Below are 19,977 nucleotides of genomic sequence, written 5' to 3'. Positions count from 1 at the left end.
GTTGGGAGGGAAGGCTCATTGATGGAGGTTGGGAAGAAAGGCTCATTGATGGAGGTGGGGAGGGAAGGCTCATTGAAGAAGGTGGGGAGGGAAGGCTCAATGATGAAGGTGGGGAGGGAAGGCTCAATGATGAAGGTGGGGAGGGAAGGCTTATTGATGAAGGTGGGGAGGGAAGGCTCATTGATGGAGGTGGGGAGGGAAGGCTCATTGATGGAGGTGGGGAGGGAAGGCTCATTGATGGAGGTTGGGAGGGGAGGCTAATATATCACACTGCTTAGGGAGGAATTCCAGGGTGCACAGGCAGCCATAATGGAGTTATCCTCCAAACATGCAAAAGCCGAGTGTGCAATGGTGGAGGTATTCTCCGCACATGCTCAGTGCTCAGCAAAGGTAGATGTGAAACAACATGCAGAAAAACCAAATGCTCTTATTGCTGCAAGTAATGTTATTATGACAGAAATCAATTTTGGAGATTTAAATAAAAGTGTGATAATGGCGCTTGAAATTGATTCAGGAAGCAATGGAAACTTCTGATGACTCCTCAGACGATGAAAGTGTAAAGTCTGTTTATTCCAAGCATAGTAATCGTAGTAATAATGTCCAGCAATGTGAGTTTCCAACGCCATATGCTCAAAGAAGGGCCTATATAGAGAGACCAGCCCTCAAATGTTTTTTGTGTAAAAGGGGGGGGGGGTCACATCGCTAAGTATTGTTGGTCGGCGAATAATGATATCAAAAGAAGATTGCACTACCCGAAAACGACCCCAAGGCATTATGAAGTGTATACTGCCCGATGGGGTAGCAACCCAAAGCATGGAGGCCACAGTAATCAAACCCATTTCCCTTTTAAGACCCAAATGCGGAGACTACAAACTGAAAATCGTCAATATGTAGAACAGTTGCGTAAAGTCAAAATGGGGGTAGCCGCATGGTTATTCAAATGTAGCACTGGGGGAAACAATGTTAGCAGCACTTAGTGAGCTGCATGGATGCAAAGAATTTTCTGGTCAATGTTTCCTTCCTATGAATAAGGTTTAGATGTGAGCTTCATGTTTAAATAAAATATGGCAGTTGTTCCCCTAGCATTACAATTAATGGGAAAAGGCTTGGGGGACTCAAAAAGTCAATTGTCACGATAATTGTGTGTAATCACTGTCTTTGTGTTCCTTTTCCAGAGACCTTGGAAGAAGTTAAAACTGGTTTGGATACTAATGTCTGTGTTTTGTTTGCAGGTCCTTCAAAGTGAGAACAACAGTGGGCAAATTTAGCAAAACAGGGGTTAGGTTATTGTAAAGGCATAATCGATTATCATATGGTACCATGAGCTCATTAATTAGTAATTGTTTGCAAACAATGAAAAAATAAGATAAACAATAGTCAGGCATTAATGGATTCAAGAGTTACAAATGAAGTTGCAAATGTTGTGATGAGGTACAGATGTTTTGTTTTTTTGTTTTTCCCATTAACTAATTGCCTTTCAGATGGAAATGAGCACTTACTCTTCTCAGGAGGAAAGTCAATGGATGTAAAAGGAAAAAAATAAATACTTCCCTCACATTCAAAATGAGTATAGACACCACATCCCCACAATATACAACATTCAATAGAGGGAAAATTGGGATTTTAAAGGTGCATTAAGTGTGACACAATATTTTTTATATAAAATGTTCACATTTTATTTTGAAAAATTAATAAAAACATGGTTGTAAAAAGAGTTTACATGCAATGTACTGGAACAATCTTTAAATAGTGCAACTGAAGGATTGATTTCTCAACATGTTTCACCACACATCGTGGCTTCTTCAGGAGAGTAGCATCTATCAGGCACTGTATGCAGGTCTTGTAAAAAACTGGGATAGTGAATTGAATGGAAACTCAAGTATTTAAGCTATTTAGATCAAGAAGCAACCCCAGCCGAAGGATCAATTGATGACCACAGCGGGTAGATAAAATCGTGTTTTTAACTGATGGAAGAGGTCCTGTAATAAAGGACTGACTTGGAACCAAGGAGTCCAGGTTAAACAAGCTGCTAAAGTTCGTATTCCTTCCAAGGCAGGAAGGGTTCAGGAGATGCACCTGGTTGATGTCTCACCTGAGAGGTTGAAACCCTGTACAGGTAATGCCAGTGACTACACACGGGGGCATGCTCCGTTAGAGAACCACTACAAATAGATCTGAGCTCGTCCCAAACACTGGCTACCAGGGTACAGTATGTCTTCACCACATGGCACTTCAATGTCTCGCAATGGTTGGTAAAATCCTATTACCCTATATGTGCTGAGTATACACTGAATCAAGTGCGGTCAGTATATCAGTGGCTTGCTCCCAGAGATGAGCGGACGCAGAATGAGGTCCACGCAGGACGCTTATTTCTGAGGAGTAACCGAAAGAGGAGGGATATATACAGCACTATATTGGGGGGAATAGGAGCTGGGATAGGTGCCGTTAATGGAGTGGACATCGATCTCCTGAGGAACAAACTCTCAGCTATAGCTTCAGACAGGAAGCGGGGCTTTGTTGCTCAGAGAGAGATTAATGACATTCTTTATAATATTCAACAACATCACATAAATACCCAGGTAAAAGTAGCTCAAGATTTTATCTACCATTTTGAGAGGTTGGTAGATAAGGTGGTGACACAGGGCAAAAATATGCCATGGGCTCTGGCGTGCCAACATCAACCAACATCAAGCTGATTGTACAGTCCCTGTATGGGGGACAGTGGCCTTATGAGTTGGCATCACAGCTCAGTAAGATTTTACCAAAGCACATCTCTTACACTAGTCCAAATTGGTGGTCGAATGCCTGGATGGGCTGTACTAATTTGGATTATGAGAATTGTTATACTTCCTCATTGATCCCATATACGGAATCGCAGACTCGGTCTGTGTATTCGGTGGTATCAATGGGCTTGCTGACTGGGGATTCTACTTTGTTGCATCTGAGGCTAACTTACCCAAATGTGATCAGAGAGGACGGGAACTGGAGGCAGGTTGATATTTCCCTCTGTCGGAGGCATGACCATGACGTCCTTAGTATGCCAAGGTCAATACACGGTGGTGGATGAGAAATATTGGGAAGATGCCTCACTCTGTGTTCTTGGGACATAGGAGAGTTTGTTTCTTTGTCCTAAAGGATACTAACGTAAAGTTAGTCATGGAACTAGGATGTTCTGTGAACCTGACAATAGCTAGAGGAGCATGGTGTACCCTTGTCTCTGAAATCCAGACACAGGAATGGAATTATGTGGTACTGCATATTGCCAATCTGTCTGTGGATGTCAACCAGAACCGCGCTGTTAATCTGAGAGCCCTGAACCTTGGTATGGAAAGGAAGATACAGGAATGGTTAACAGATTGGGATAGAGATGAGAGCCTTATAAGGATGCTGCAGCAAGAGAGAGCTAATGCTACTATAGCCATCTACCATGACCAGAATGTAATAAAGGAGGTAGTACATCAACTAGAAAATGATGTGGGAGGGTCTTGGTGGGAGGTAATATTCGGACATTCCAGTAAGGCCAACAGTATTTTGCATTATTTGATACATCCTGTTGTAGTATTACTCATTATTGCTGCAGTTTCGTCATTGGTTCAAGTTGGTATGTGTTGTTGGACTCAACATTTGTATAGGAAGGTCTCGCATTTATCTATGCAAGTGGAGGGGCGAACTGACGGTAAGGTCTCTTCATACACGGTGGAGGCTTTGCTGCCAGTTCAGAACCCTAAAATACCACGGACGTGCCAGAATTGCGATAGGGAAGGACGTTGTGAGCGAACCTGCTTAATCCCGGCCCGTATCTACACTGAGGAGTTATAGGAGGTTGGGAGTGGGATGCGTAATTGGATGGGACACATATATGTATATATTATGGTGATGGGTTCATTCATCTCCTGGTATAGTGTGATAAAGGTGTATTTTAGGCTAGTAATATGTGTGAAAGGCCCTCCTCGAGACTCTATATCTGAAAGCTGGTTAAGATGCTGCTCTGGGTGTGTGCTGGTGAATGGTGAGTGAATGGACACTTCTTGCCTATATTATACCCCTTCATGAAGATATCGGGAAGGAGAAGATACAGAATGGTGACATGGAAGCTGTCGCTGAAGAATGATGGTGGTGTGTCACTCAGTGGCAAAGCGGCACGTGTTGGGAAGAAAAGCGCGTTAAGACCGTGATGGACTGTTCCACAGGAGCTGGTTCTGAGGCCTATGTTGAGAAGCGCAACACATTGAGACAGTTAAGGACTGTTCTATAGGTACTGGTTCGGAAACACATGTTGGGGAGAAAACAGTTATGGACTGTTCAATAGAAGCCATGTCTGAAGAAGGTGGTATGCGCCCTTTAGGCGCAAAGCGGCTTATGTTGGATAGCAACATGGTTTAATATCTTACTTCTGGTATTTCACTTCCTGGTTGACATAGCCAGGTAGACTCAGTTGGAATGAAACACATCAAAGCTTTGTAATCAGAGGAACAATGGCTTAGCTCAAGCCCACCTGCTGTGATATGTGTGATTACAGGCTTCAAAGAGAATAAGAGCTAGCTAAGACGGCCCAGGGCTAACAGAGACTTTGCCCCTAGTGGACAATACAGCATCCTGGAGAATGGGCAGACATTTAAAGGAAAACCTCTCGGCAATATCTATTGGATGGAAGGCAAATGGGGGTGGCTACGAGTGGGCGTGTATGTTTGAATGAAAGGAGCACACAGGCAATTGTTCTTTCTCTTTCTTGCTGCAAAACATTACCATGAGGTTGTCTCTCTGCCATCTTGGGACTTTGCTCTGAATGCTGGCTTGGGCCTAAATTCCATGCGGCATGCGGCTCTCTCTTACTACACCTGGAGACCAGCCGATAGGATGTGATAAGTATATTCTTGTATTGTGTTCTGTTTGTAACATTGTAATACCTTTTAATACTTTTATGTTAGTTTCCTATTCTCTTGGGAAATGAATGTAACTTGTTTACTAAGCAGAGGTGTTTGTTATATCATTGTGTTTATCAGGCTCTGATAGATTATTATATTTAATAGACAATTTAATACAAGTATGCAATAGTTATATAGGATATATTAGATTGTATAATATTGCATTGATTACATCATTCGATTACATCAGGAGAGAAAATCATTGATGGAGGTGGGGAGTGAAGGCTCATTGATGGAGGTGGGGAGGGAAGGCTCTTTGATGGAGGTGGGGAGGGAAAGCTCATTGATGGAGGTGGGGGAGGGAAGGCTCATTGATGGAGGTGCGGGAGGGCAAGCTTATTGATGGAGGTGGGGGGAGACTCATTGATGAAGGTGGGGGGAGGGAAGGCTCATTGATGGAGGTTGGGAGGGAAGGCTCATTGATGGAGGTGGGGAGGTAAAATCATTGATGGAGGTGGGGAGTGAAGGCTCATTGGTGAAGGTGGGGAGGGAAGGCTCATTGATGGAGGTGGGGAGGGAAGGCTCATTGATGGAGGTGGGGGAGGACAGGCTTATTGATGGAGGTGGGGGGGCTCATTGATGGAGGTGGGGGGAGGGAAGGATCGTTGATGGAGGTGGGGGGAGGGAAGGATCATTGATGGAGGTGGGGAGGGAAGGATCATTGATGGAGGTGGGGAGGGAAGGATCATTGATGGAGGTGGGAGGGTGAAGGCTCATTGGTGAAGGTGGGGAGGGAAGGCTCATTGATGGAGGTAGGGAGGTAAAGCTCATTGATGGAGGTGGGGAGGGAAAATCATTGATGGAAGTGGGGGGGTGAAGGCTCATTGGTGAAGGTGGGGAGGGAAGGCTCATTGATGGAGGTGGGGAGGGAAGGCTCATTGATGTAGGTGGGGGAGGACAGGCTTATTGATGGAGGTGGGAGGGCTCATTGATGGAGGTGGGGGGAGGGAAGGATCGTTGATGGAGGTGGGGGGAGGGAAGGATCATTGATGGAGGTGGGGAGGGAAGGATCATTGATGGAGGTGGGGGGGTGAAGGCTCATTGGTGGAGGTGGGGAGGGAAGGCTCATTGATGGAGGTGGGGAGGGAAGGCTCATTGATGGAGGTTGGGAGGGAAGGCTCATTGATGGAGGTGGGGGAGGACAGGCTTATTGATGGAGGTGGGGGGCTCATTGATGGAGGTGGGGGGAGGGAAGGATCGTTGATGGAGGTGGGGGGAGAGAATGATCATTGATGGAGGTGGGGAGGGAAGGATCATTGGTGGGGGGGTGAAGGCTCATTGGTGGAGGTGGGGAGGGAAGGCTCATTGATGGAGTTGGGGGGGAAAGGCCATTGATGGAGGTGGGGGGTGATGGCTCATTGATGGAGGTGGGGAGGGAAGGCTGGCTGTTGTAGTCCGATCCAAAGGAAGAGCTACTAGAGCTCAAATTGCTAATAAAATGAATGCTGGTTCTGATAAAAAGGTGTCCGAACACACAGAGCATTACACTATGTTGTGTATGGGGCTGTGTAGCTGCAGACCAGTCAGGGTGCCCATGCTGACCCGTGTCCGCAGCTAAAAGTGCCTATAATAAGCATGTGAGCATCAGAACTGGACCACGGAGCAAGAAGGTGGCCTGGTCTGATGAATAACATTTTCTTTTACATAATGTGGATGGCCGGGTGGGTGGGCATCACTTACTCAGGGAAGAGATGGCACCAGGATGCAGTATGGGAAGAAAACACGCCTGCAGAGGCAGTGTGATGCTTTGGGCTATGTTCTTCTGGGAAACCTTGGGTCCTGCCATTCATGCTGACATTACTTGAGAGGTACCACCTACCCAAACATTGTTGGTAACAAAGTAGTCCCCCTCAGGGAAGTATTCCCTGATGGCAGTAGCCTCTTTCAGCAGGATAATGCACCCTGCCACACTGAAAAAAATGGTTCAAGAATGGTTTGTGGAACACAACAATTTTGAGGCCTTGACTTGGCCTCCAAATTCTCCAGATCTCAATCCAATTGAGCATCTGTGTGATGCAAGTCTGATCCATGGAGGCCCCACCTCCAAATTTATAGGACCTAAAGGAACTGCTACTGATTGATACCATAGCATAACTTCACAGGTCTAGTGGACTTCATGCCTCAATGGGTCAGGGCTGTTTTGGCAGAAAATGGGGACCTACTCAATAGTAGGTGGGTGGTCATATTGTTATAGCTGATCGCTGTGTATATAGACAGGTGTTCTCTGGGGAAGAAGCAGAAATAGGTAATGTCATGCCAGGAAACGCCCTGAAAGTCAATGCTGACGGATGTGATAAGGTGCCTCACAATAAACCATGTCCTTAAAGAGAAACAAAACTCAACTTTTTTTATATGAAATGTTTTAAAATATCAAGTATATCCTGTTTTTTTTTTATTCTCAGGCTTCTATTTTGTCCTGTGCATGCTCCCTATCCTCCACTGATGCTCCTCCCAGCTACTACTGTAGAGCGAGCAGCACCATTATTTCTGGCCACATGCTTCGCTCTACGTGTGCTACAACTCCCATAGGATGAATGTGTCTGCAGGTAGAAGTGTCCATTTCGGGGGGAGCAGGAAAGGGTGGCTACATTTCTGTAGCATCCTCCTAGTTAGTGTAGGTTGCTAGGTTATCTTAGTTTGACTCCTCTGTAATCAATGGAGCAGGGGTTAATTGTTTTAGCCGTCACACAGGCCTATTGCTTTCCCCTGCATTATGGAAGGTTCTAGAATAACAGTGGGAGCAGTGTTGCCAACCGCCCGTAGATTTACGGGCAGCCCGTAAAAACAGGTGCTTTTTTTCATGCCGTAAATGCCCGTAGAAGCCGAACACTGCCAGTAAAAATGGCTGTGATTGGACCGGGGGAGAACTGCGCATGCGCGCGCAGTTTCCGTAAATCCCCGAGACAATCCGATCCTGAGTCCACACTGCCTGACCCGCCAATGCCCGCTGAATGATTTCATACCGCAAGCCGAATGCTAGGAGCCGACCGGGCTGAAGGAGGAGCCTCGGAGTGGACAGTTCAGTGGAGCCGGCGAGGGGCTGGCAGCGGCACCGGCGGCACCATCCGCGAGTGAGATGGACAGAGCAGACCTGGCCTGTCAGACTCACCCCCTGGACAGACACACAAGGCCCTGACCAGTGCCACTGGCCAGCACTGAGCACCCCCTGCCCTGGCTGCAGCCCCCGGTGAGAAAATATGAAAACGTGCACACAACCTTACCTAATGTGCAAACAGTGCTTGCCGTTCTACCAAATAATTAATAAAGTGTCTTCATTTAGTGAATAAAATATGAGTCATATTTAATAATTATTTATTTTGCACAATCTCATCACTGTCAATTTTGTTTGGTAACTGTTGTCTGTGCCTGTCTGTGGCCATCACATAGATAACAGTGACCAGTGCTTTTCTTAGGATTTTGGACCATCTTATACATTATTACAATCATTTTCATTTCCATAAATTATGTATTCCCTCATATATATTTACTCTCTATTTACTCATATATCATTTGGTCACGTTAGTGAGAGTTTATTACACTTATCACTAAATACTATCTGTGTATAAATAAAAAAAATGAATAATGATGGTGGATAAACATATGAAATGTTCAATGATAAAATAATAAACTCTCACTAACGTGACCAAATGATATATGAGTAAATAGAGAGTAAATATATATGAGGGAATACATAATTCATGGATATGAAAATTATTGTAATAATATATAAGATGGTCCAAAATCCTAAGAAAAGCACTGGTCACTGTGGCTGTTATCTATGTGATGGCCACAGACAGGCACAGGCAACAGTTACCAAACAAAAATGACAGTGATGAGATTGTACAAAATCATTGTATACAAGCTCTGTCTTGCTATATCCTGTATCCTGTCTGCATCCTCTGACCACCTCCTGTTCTATGTCTGCAGTCTCTGATCATCTCCTGTACTATGTCTGCAGTCTCTGATCATCTCCTGTATTATGTCTGCAGTCTCTGATCATCTCCTGTACTATGTCTGCAGTCTCTGATCATCTCCTGTATTATGTCTGCAGTCTCTGTTCATCTCCTGTACTATGTCTGCAGTCTCTGACCATCTCCTGTACTATGTCTGCAGTCTCTGATCATCTCCTGTACTATGTCTGCAGTCTCTGACCATCTCCTGTATTATGTCTGCAGTCTCTGATCATCTCCTGTACTATGTCTGCAGTCTCTGATCATCTCCTGTACTATGTCTGCAGTCTCTGATCATCTCCTGTACTATGTCTGCAGTCTCTGATCATCTCCTGTACTATGTCTGCAGTCTCTGACCATCTCCTGTATTATGTCTGCAGTCTCTGATCATCTCCTGTACTATGTCTGCAGTCTCTGATCATCTCCTGTACTATGTCTGCAGTCTCTGATCATCTCCTGTACTATGTCTGCAGTCTCTGATCATCTCCTGTACTATGTCTGCAGTCTCTGATCATCTCCTGTACTATGTCTGCAGTCTCTGATCATCTCCTGTATTATGTCTGCAGTCTCTGATCATCTCCTATACTATGTCTGCAGTCTCTGACCATCTCTTGTATCATGTCTGCAATCTCTGACCATCTCCTATATCAGAATAAAAAATACCCCCAACAGCGAATATGGGATTTTAAAGGCAACCCAGTTTTCTCTTTTCATCCTGGGGGTTCGCAGGACGCGGCCGCTGCTGCAGCTTGGGCAGTGAGGCTCCATTTGTGATTTGTCTGGGTATGTGTTCTCATTGTGTATTTGTATTTCCGAATGGGGTTCTTAATGTTGAGCAATTATGATTTATATTTATGCAACAAACCTTTGATATACTTTTTTCCAACCCAATAGTGTGATTCTTCTCCACAAATTACCCCTGATGAAGGGACAACTTACAGAGTCCCGAAACGTGTAGGGCCGTGTGGAAGATTTCTGGCTTGGCTGACTATCCGTTCCGGCTACCGAACTTTGGCTGTGTTTTGACTACGTTTGTTTCTTTTTACTTTTATTATTAAACAAGTGTGATTTAACTGTACTTCTGTCTCGGGGTCTGATTTCATGGTTTCTGACACGGACTGAGAGAAGGAAATGCTGTTTGCCTGGCTGTGTGTGCCCTAAGGGAAACGTGCCTCTTATGGGGGGGTGCGGGGGGTGCGCTACATTCACATACACAAGGTGGGCATGGAGGAACGTAGCCCCACCTTGGTAAGCAAAATCTGAAAACAGTAGAAAAAAAAACTTGCATTTGAGAGATGATACAAAAGGAAGAGAGAGAGATGGAAGGTACATTCTACTTACATTTAGACATATTGTATCTATTTTATAAAAGCTGGGAGTTTAGTGTCACTTTAAGGAACACCCACTTTCTCCTATGCCAACCAATCACTATCATTCATGGCACACTTTATGTGGTAGACTTACCATGTCCCTCACCATGAAGAAGCCAGTTTGTTGTGTCCCCCCCCCCACCCCCCAAGAATGAAGATCTCCCAAACCCCCCCCCCAGTATGACTTCATTATTATCAGGTCTCACCTCTACCGGTCTGCAGCCGATGGAGTCCTCTCTCCTTCCTCCAATATTTCAGACTGGCTGTGAGATATTAAGCCAGATGAATCCTTTATACAAGACTTCCTTCCTGCACATTTATGGAAAGCTATGTAGACAAGAAGCTTTTCTTAACTGCTTGTCTACCAGGACAATTTTTTTTTTTTTTTTTTAATTTTCTTCTTTTTTTTTTTCTTCCGTACATAAAATCAGCAATTTTTTTTTTTTGCTGGAAAATTGTTTAGAACCCCAAAACGATATATATTTACCGAAAGCAGAGCCCCCCCCCCCCCCTCAGAATAAAATGGTGGCTGGTGCAATTGCTTTTAATGTCAAACATTATTTGCACAGCCATTTACCAAATGCTAATTTTCAGGGGGGAAACGAATACACTTAACCACTTCAGCCCCGGAAAGGATTTGCCCCCTTCCTGACCAGGCCATTTTTTCTTTGCGATTCGGCACTGCGTCGCTTTAACTGACAATTGCGCGGTCGTGCGACGTTGTACCCAAACAAAATGTATGTCCCCCCCCCCACAAATAGAACTTTCTTTTGGTGGTATTTGGTCACCTCTGCGGTTTTTATTTTTTTGTGCTATACACAAAAAAGAAAGAGTGCCAATTTTGCAAAAAAAAAAAAAAAAAAACACAATATTTTGTTGTTTTTGCTATAATAAATACCCCCAATTTTTTTTTTTAAAAAAGCAATTTTTTTTCTCAGTTTAGGATGATATGTATTCTTCTACATATTTTTGGTAAAAAAAAAAAAAAAATCGCAAAAAGCGTATATTGATTGGTTTGTGCAAAAGTTATAGCGCCTACAAAAAAAGGGGATAGATTTATGTCATTTTTATTATTTTTTCTTTTTTACTAGTAATGGGGGCGATCTGCGATTTTTTTATCAGGGGGTGCGACATTGCGGCGGACAGATCGGACACTTTTGACACTTTTTTGGGACCAGTGACATTTATACAGCGAAATATACTGACAGACTGTGTGGCGAGGAGAGCCGATCGTCTCCCAGGGGACATCTAGGCATGTAATCAGGGCACTGATTACAATATAGCGGCAACAGTGTCACCAATCAGTGACCACCATTGCCCACCAGTGCCACAAACAGTGCCCACCAGTGGCAGCAATCAGTGTCCACCACTGCCCACAAGTGCCACCAACCAGTGCCCATTAGCGATGCCAGTCATTGCTGGCTATCAGTGCTGCCCATCAATGCCTATCACTGCTGTCGATCAATGCCCATCCTTGTTGCCCATCAGTGCCACTCATCAATGCCTATCAGTACCGCCTATCCTTGCCACCTATCAGTGCCCACCAGTGCTGCCTATCAGTGCCCACTGGTGCCACCTAACAGTGCCCATCAGTGCTGCCTATCAGGGCTCATCAGTGCCACATATCAGTGCCCACCAGGGCCACCTATCAGTGCCCACCCGCCTCTCTGCTGGGTCCCTAGCTTGGCACTCCTGATACCTCTCAAGCTTCACTCCACTGGCCTGCTCGGTCCCTGGCTTGACACACAAGGCTGCTCTGCAAGCATCACCTCCGCTGGTTGGGTTCCTGGCTTGATACCCACTGAAGTTTCCTGAGTCTTCGCCGTCCCTGGTTGGTGAGAATTCTGCTCCGGTACTTGCTTCAGTTTCTCACTGTGGTCCATGGTAATAAGGCGATTGGTCCCTTTGTGTCGACAGCTTCCCCTCTACCTCCGACCACGACAGGTTCTCCAGCCGACAGAACCATCACTTCTGGTTGGACTGCAAGCCGCAATGCCAACCCTACGCTGCTCTCTTGCTTCTGGATAGGCCCTCAGACAGTCTAGAAGCCAGATGTGCACGGGATAGGCCCAATCTCATGCTTAGTAGCCCGGGAAATACAGACACACGTCCACCCAGACAGCCATCCAGGTGGCACAGAACACAGATCACCTGACATCAGCCGAATATATAGGTTCTCCCAGCAGACCAAGGGATTTAAGAAAACCCCTGCCCATTGGCTGAGATACCCCACATACCCATAACCTGACCTTGGGTTGTCCTTCTCGTATCTAGTACCACCAAGTACCCGGCCACCTAGTGGTAGAAGAAAAAAAGTGCAACAAGGCCAAATTTAGGGAGAAATCAATAGACCTCTAACAATCAACCAGGATAATTACTCCTGGCAAGTAAATTTGTGAGGAGCTCCCTGCCTAAACTCCAGGGTGCTACACATGTATTGAAAAATGCAAACTGCAACCTGCATAGGTGTGAATTGGGCCTGAAGGCATCTCCTTGCTGAGGTCTCAAAATAGTGCAGGTGGTAGTAATGATTCACGCAGTTCGCTGGTTTAGGCGGGTGTCCCAAATCCGTATCAGCATGCGGATGGTTGTAAGCATGCCGGAGCTCCATGTGCTTAATCAGTGGAATCAGCTCAACAATGTCCTGAGGCACCCGCCGGTCCCCCAATGGGGAAGTTGAAGCAGAGTCCAAAAAAGACGGCATAAATTCCCCTCCTAGCACAAATCCCCTCCCCCCCGCCTTATTACCTTTCTTCCCCCATCTCCCCTCTCAACACAATCCCCCCTCCCCCCCCAATCACCACTCCTAGCACACCTCCCCAAATTTCCCCTCCTAGAACAATCCTAACCTCCTGACACTCCCCCCAATTCCCCCTCCCAACACAAATCTCCCCCCCCCCAATCTCCTTGTGGTGCCCCTGAACCTCACAGTGCCCAGGGCAGCCGCCCCTCCTGCCCACCCCTTGTCCCGGCCATGGTTGGGGGTCATCATGTTTAGTGGGAGGGTGTGGGCATGTGAGAGGTGTGAGGGTTCTTGTGGGGGGGGGGGTTATTGCAGGGATAGCAACCTCTTTTGGATGCTGTGATGTAATCTTTTCATTAAATAAACATTATTATACTCGAGGAGATAGCCCTTGGGTGTTTACTTTTTCTATTTTTTATTTTCGCTTTGTTATAAAAGAAATAAAAACATCCCGTAGTTTGTAGACGATACAACTTTTGCACAAACCAATCAATATTCGCCTATTGGGGTTATTTTTTACCAAAAACATGTAGCAGCAGCAGAATACATATTGGTCTAAATAATTGAAGAAAATTAATTTTTTTCAAATTTTTTTTTTATTGGATGTTTTATAGCAGAAAGTAAAAAATTAGGTTTTTACTTTTTCAAAATTGTCGCTCTTTTTTTGTTTATAGCGCAAAAAAATAAAACTCGTAACAAAAACATGTAGAAGAATACATATCGGCCTAAACTGAGGAATAAATTAGTTTTTTTATATATATTTTTGGGGAAATGTATTATAGCGGAAAGTTAAAAAAAATGTTTTTTTTTTTTTTTTTTTAATTGTTGGTCGTTTTTTGTTTATAGCGCAAAAAATAAAAACTGCAGAGCTGATCAAATACCACCAAAAAAAAGCTCTATTTGTGGGGAAAAAAGGAAGTCAATTTTATTTGTGTACAACGAAGCACGACCGCGCAATTTTCAGTTAAAGCGACGTAGTGCTGTTTTGCAAAAAATGGCCTGGTCAGGAAGGGTGGGGGTAAATCATCCGGAGGTGAAGTGGTTAAACAGTATAAACACGATATGGAAACACTGATAATACACAAAACAAGTACAGAAGGCAAAACAACGTGACAAAGTATCAGCCCCTGATATTTACAGACAGTTGTAAAAGTCACTGGGCTCTACAAACTGTCAGTAAATTTTCTGTACGGATGTCCCCAGTCCCCCCCCCCCCAGTATGGATGTCCCCAGTCCCCCCCCCCCCAGTATGGATGTCCCCAGTCCCCCCCCCCCAGTACGGATGTCCCCAGTCCTCCCCCCCCCCGGTATGACTTCATTATTAACAAGTCTTACCTCTACCAGTCTGCCGCCGCCGCCGCCGATGGAGTCTTCGCCCCTTCTTGAAATATTTCAGGCTGGCCGGCAGTTCTGAAGCCTTCTCCTCCCTGCACATCGATGGAACAACAACGTGTTCTATGGAGATAAGAACCTCTCCCTAAACGAAACCCAACTCAGCAACTATCAGCCTTTCTGGGTGATGAGATAGAAAATAAAATAATCGTACTCAAAAGTCTTTATTGGATCTAAAAGAATCATTTTCCTTTTTTCTCGTTTTTCTGTTTTATTATGTTTTTTTTTTTTTGTTCTTTTTGTTAGTTGTAGTGCTATGTGAATGCAGCCCATAGTAATATCACCCTACTAGTATAGTGTTCAGTCCGTGGTGTGGATCGTATTTGTATATATTTACAAATATTCATGGCCTAGAAATAAATTGGTTCAATATATGAATGAATCAAATTTAAATGAACTAAAAAAAAAAAAAAAACTTTTTTTTTAAATTAGCATGATATTATTCAGAACAAAAGATAAAGAACTTCAGTAAAACAAAGCGAAGACATTCCAAAAAAATAGGGTCCCTATCAAAGTCCCCCTAATATCAGGGTCCCCATTAGATTTCCTTTTACATCAGACTCCCCCTTACATCAGGGTCTAAATCAGACACCCCCCCCCCCCTATACACAAGGTTCCCATTAGATTTCCTTTTACATCAGGATCCCCATCAGTATCCTCCCTTACATCAGTGTCCCTGTTAGGGTCCCCCTTATATCAGGGTTCCCATTAGATTTCATTTTACATCAGGGTCCACCTCAGACCCCCCCTTACATCAGGGTCCCCATCAGACTCCCCCTTACACAGGGTCCCCATTAGATTTCCTTTTACATCAGGATCCCCATCAGTGTTCCCTATTACATCAGGGTCCCTGTTAGGGTCCCCCTTATATCAGGGTTCCTCTTAGATTTCCTTTTAATCAGGGTCTATATCAGAGTCCCCCCTTACATCTGGGTCCCCATCAGAGTTCCCCCTGCACAGGATCCCCATTATATTTCCTTTTACATCAGGATCTCCATCTGTTTCCCTCCTCACATCAGGGTCCCTGTTAGGGTCCCCCTTATATCAGGTTTCCTCTTAGATTTCCTTTTACATCAGGGTCCGCATCATAGTGCCCCCCTTACATCTGGGTCCCCATCAGAGTCTCCCTTACATCAGGGTCCCCATCAGACTCCCCCTTACACAGGGTCCCCATTAGATTTCCTTTTACATCAGGATCCCCATCAGTGTTCCCTCTAACATCAGGGTCCCTGTTAGGGTCCCCCTTATATCAGGGTTCCCCTTAGACTTCCTTTTACATCAGGGTCCGCATCAGAGTCCCCCCTTACATCTGGGTCCCCATCAGAGTTCCCCCTGCACAGGATCCCCATTATATTTCCTTTTACATCAGGATCTCCATCTGTTTCCCTCCTCACATCAGGGTCCCTGTTAGGGTCCCCCTTATATCAGGTTTCCTCTTAGATTTCCTTTTACATCAGGGTCCGCATCATAGTGCCCCCCTTACATCTGGGTCCCCATCAGAGTCTCCCTTACATCAGGGTCCCCATCAGACTCCCCCTTACACAGGGTCCCCATTAGATTTCCTTTTACATCAGGATCCCCATCAGTGTTCCCTCTAACATCAGGGTCCCTGTTAGGGTCCCCCTTATATCAGGGTTCCCCTTAGACTTCCTTTTACATCAGGGTCCGCATCAGAGTCCCCCCTTACATCTGGGTCCCCATCAGAGTTCCCCCTACACAGGGTCCCCATTAGATTTCCTTTTTACATCCCCATCAAAGTCCTTTACTTCAGGGGTCCACATCAGTGTCCCCCCTAAGATCAGGGTCACTGTCAGAGTCCCCCATTACATCAGAGTACCTTGATATATCAGGGTACCCATCAGAGTCTCCCCTTATGTCAGCGTCCCCATCAGAGTCTCCCTTATATCAGGGTCCCCATCTAGTCCTTACATCAGTGTCTCCCCTTTTATTGGTATCCCCTTACATAAAAGTCTAGATCAGAGCCCCCCCCCTTACATCAATGTCTCCATCAGAGTATCACTTTACATTAATGTGCCCATCAGAGCCCCCCCCCTTACAATAAGCTCCATATCAGTGCCAATGAAAGAAAATAAGGCCCGGATTCCTTCTGTTCGAGGCATAAAATTATCGATTGTTTGTGTCAGCGAAATAGACTAAGCCCCATGGTGTGGACAGTGGGTGGAGAATGAGCCCCGTAGTTGGTCTCAGCCGGAGCACATAAGCCTCATTGTGGTGACACAAGAAGGGAATGAAGTTCCATTGTTGCTGTTGGTGTCAATGAAATGAAATAATTCCCATCATTGGTGTCAGTGAGATAAATTAGGCTGTATTATTGGTGTCATCGGTGCAATGAAATAGGTCCCATATGGTTCATGTCAGCGGGATAAAATAAACTCTCTATTGATGGTGTCAGTGAGATGAAATAAGCCGGTAACGATGATCATGAATGATGAAAGATGGGCCCATGATAGATACTGGATCTGGGGTTACTACTAGTGTTGCACCGATCACGATACCAGTACCAGTGCCGATACTAAGCATTTGCACGAGTATCGGTACTCCTTGCAAATGCTCGGATACCTCAAACCAATACTTTCAGGCTCAGATATTTCAGCTGGCAGCGGGATTCCCCCACTGCCAGATGAAATATAAAAAAAAAAAAGCAGGCAATTTTTGATTGTTAAAGTGGAGGGCCACCCTGAAAAAAAAAAAAATTGCACCAAAAATCCTAAAAAAATTAAAAAGAAAACATTTGAAAAAAACATTTTTTTTTAAACTTACCTGAACCCTTGTTGCTAGGCAGTCTTCCTAATCTGCCTCTTCCTATTCCGCGGCGTGTCCTGTTCCTCGGTGAGCGGCCCCATTGCCTTCTAGGAACTGTGTGTGTTCCCAGAAAACCACGGGGCCATTCACAGAGCGCCGCTCGCGCGTGCGCAGTAGGAAACTGGCAGTGAAGCCGCAAGGCTCCACTGCCTGTTTCCCTTACCTAGGATGGCGGTGCCGGGACCCGAGAGCCGAGGGACGGGTCGGCCTCGGGCGGCCGACATCGCGGGCACCCAGGACAGGTAAGTCTACTTATTTAAAGTCAGCAGCTACAGTGTTTGTAGCTGCTGACTTTAAAAAAAATGATCCTGGACGGAATCCCGCTTTAAGGAGCGGGGCAGCCGTGTCCTTACCAATCGCTCATTCATTCAGCTGTCAGCGGGGTTCCCCTGTTGACAGCTGAAATATAGCAGGCAGGCAATCAACAACATTGCTCAGCCTGAAACAGAAAGATATAAAGAAACATTGTTTAATTTGGTATCTTTCTGTTTATTCATCTACAGATCAAAAGGGATGAACTTCAATCTGCAGATGAATTCAGTTTAAATAAAAATAACAAACAAGCCTAACTAACCTGCTCTGTGAAATTGATTGCACAGAGCAGCCACGATCCTTCTCTTCTGGGGGTCCCCCCATCTGGTGCTCCAGGCCCCTCCTCTTCATTTGGTGCCCCCCCCACGGAAAGCTGCTTTGCCTGGGGGTACCGTGCGGGCTCGCTCCTGAGTCTTGCTGCTGCATCAGGACTCTGTGCAGGCCGGTCAAGTTCCTCCACCCCAAACTCGCTCATCCATGTCTTTATGGACCTTGCTTTGTGCACTGGTGCGCAGTCATGTTGGAACAGGAAGGGGTCTTCCCCAAACTGTTCCCACAAAGTTGGGAGCATGAAATTGTCCAAAATGTCTTGGTATGCTGATGCCTGGAACTAAGAACTGGAACTAAGGGGCCAAGCCCAACCCCTGAAAGACAACCCCCACACCATAATCCCCCCTCCACCAATTGATTTGGACCAGTGCACAAAGCAAGGTCCATAAATATAGGCATGAGCGAGTTTGGGTTGGAGGAACTTGACTGCTTCTGACCTCAACCCGATAGAACACCTTTGGGATGAATTAGAACGGAGACTGCGAGCCAGGCCTTCTCGTCCAACATCAATGCCTGACCTCACAAAGGCGCTTCTGGAAGAATGGTCAAACATTCCCATAGACACACTCCTAAACCTTGTGGACGGTCTTCCCAGAAGAGTTGAAGCTGTTATAGCTGCAAAGGGCGGAGCCAACTCAATATTGAACCCTACAGACTAAGACTGGGATGCCATGAAAGTTCATGTGTGTGTAAAGGCAGGCGTCCCAATACTTTTGGTAATATAGTGTAGCTTTGGAGGATGCCAATAAGTTATCCATCCTAGTAATAGATGTCTCCTGAACGAGAATAGAAGTGTTTGTTTGCATGTTTGATCAAAGGAGAGAGGTGGTGAGACGTGCCTGAAGTCCAGAAGTCCCTGTTGTTTTAGGCATGAATGTTCTTCGGGAACATACTATTCGTAAACTTCTGCAAATTACCTGCAGATCAAAGCAGTATTCCAGTACTAGGCGGAAATGGAATCAGAGTACAAATGCTGGATTCACTTTGGGAATACAAGCAGGAAGCTCCACGGCAAGTGCAGGCTCCAGGCCAACTCCCATTACAGCTAATGACCGTTCTGTGCGATTCAGTCCGGGAAAAGAAAAGTGTGGCATGGCAACGGGCACAACAAGGATCCAATGTGATGGCCATGGCTCCTAAAAAGTGCAAAGCAGTTCAAGCACAAAAAAAAAAAACATTAGTAAGACCTCATCTGGAATATGCAGTTCAGTTTTGGGCTCCAGTTCTAAAAAAGGATATCGGGGAACTGGAGAAAGTGCAGAGAAGAGCAACCAAACTGATAAGAGGCATGGAGGAGCTCAGCTATGAGGAAAGATTAGAGGAACTGAATGTATTCCCTCTTGAGAAGAGGAGATTAAGGGGGGATATGATCTCCATGTATAAATATATAAAGGGGGGATATGATCTCCATGTATAAATACATAAGGGGGATATGATCTCCATGTATAAATATATAAGGGGGGATATGATCTCCATGTATAAATATATAAGGGGGATATGATCTCCATGTATAAATATATAAGGGGAGATATGATCACCATGTATAAATATATAAGGGGGATATGATCACCATGTATAAATACATAAGGGGTGAATATAGTGAACTTAGTGTTGCGTTATTCACTTTACGGTCAACACAGAGGACAAGGGGGCACTCTTTACGACTGGAGGAAAAGAGATCTCATCTCCAAATACGGAAAGGTTTCTTCACAGTAAGAGCTGTGAAAATGTGGAATAGACTCCCTCCAAGGGTGGTTCTGGCCAGCTCAGTAGATTGCTTTAAGAAAGGCCTGGATTCTTTCCTAAATGTACAGAATATAACTGGGTACTGATATTTATAGGTAAAGTTGATCCAGGGAAAATCTGATTGCCCCTCTGGGATTAGGAAGGAATTTTTTTCCCCTGCTGTAGCAAATTGGATCATGCTTTTCTGGGTTTTTTTTTCACCTTCCTCTGGAACAACTGTGGGTATAGGATTGTGTATATAGGAATAGGAAAACGCTAACATAAAATACTAAGGAAAGATATTACAAACATATACCAATAGAACGCATAATACAAGAATATCAAAGATACTTACCACAATGCTTTCCTCGAGGCTTTGTATCGTCAGGCTTGACTCAGATGACAAA

The 19,977-nt window shown here is 45.1% G+C and overlaps 1 long non-coding RNA gene across 2 annotated transcripts; it reads right to left on the bottom strand.

The window, feature by feature from the left end:
- Nucleotides 1–520: 520 nt before the first annotated feature.
- LOC141105557 (uncharacterized) lies at nt 521–11,018 on the bottom strand. 2 transcript variants are annotated; one of them, XR_012235602.1, is made up of 6 exons: nt 10,452–11,018; nt 6,606–7,149; nt 4,747–4,838; nt 4,044–4,206; nt 2,957–3,129; nt 521–1,235 (listed from the first exon to the last, which is right to left on the bottom strand). It is a non-coding gene; the product is annotated as an uncharacterized lncRNA (long non-coding RNA). The 2 variants fall into 2 exon arrangements; XR_012235601.1 differs by having other exon boundaries at nt 521–3,129.
- Nucleotides 11,019–19,977: the final 8,959 nt, after the last annotated feature.

This window comes from Aquarana catesbeiana, linkage group LG08, assembly GCF_042186555.1.
Source record: "Aquarana catesbeiana isolate 2022-GZ linkage group LG08, ASM4218655v1, whole genome shotgun sequence".
Classification (NCBI taxonomy): domain Eukaryota; kingdom Metazoa; phylum Chordata; class Amphibia; order Anura; family Ranidae; genus Aquarana; species Aquarana catesbeiana.
This window is presented reverse-complemented; position numbering and strand designations above follow the sequence as displayed.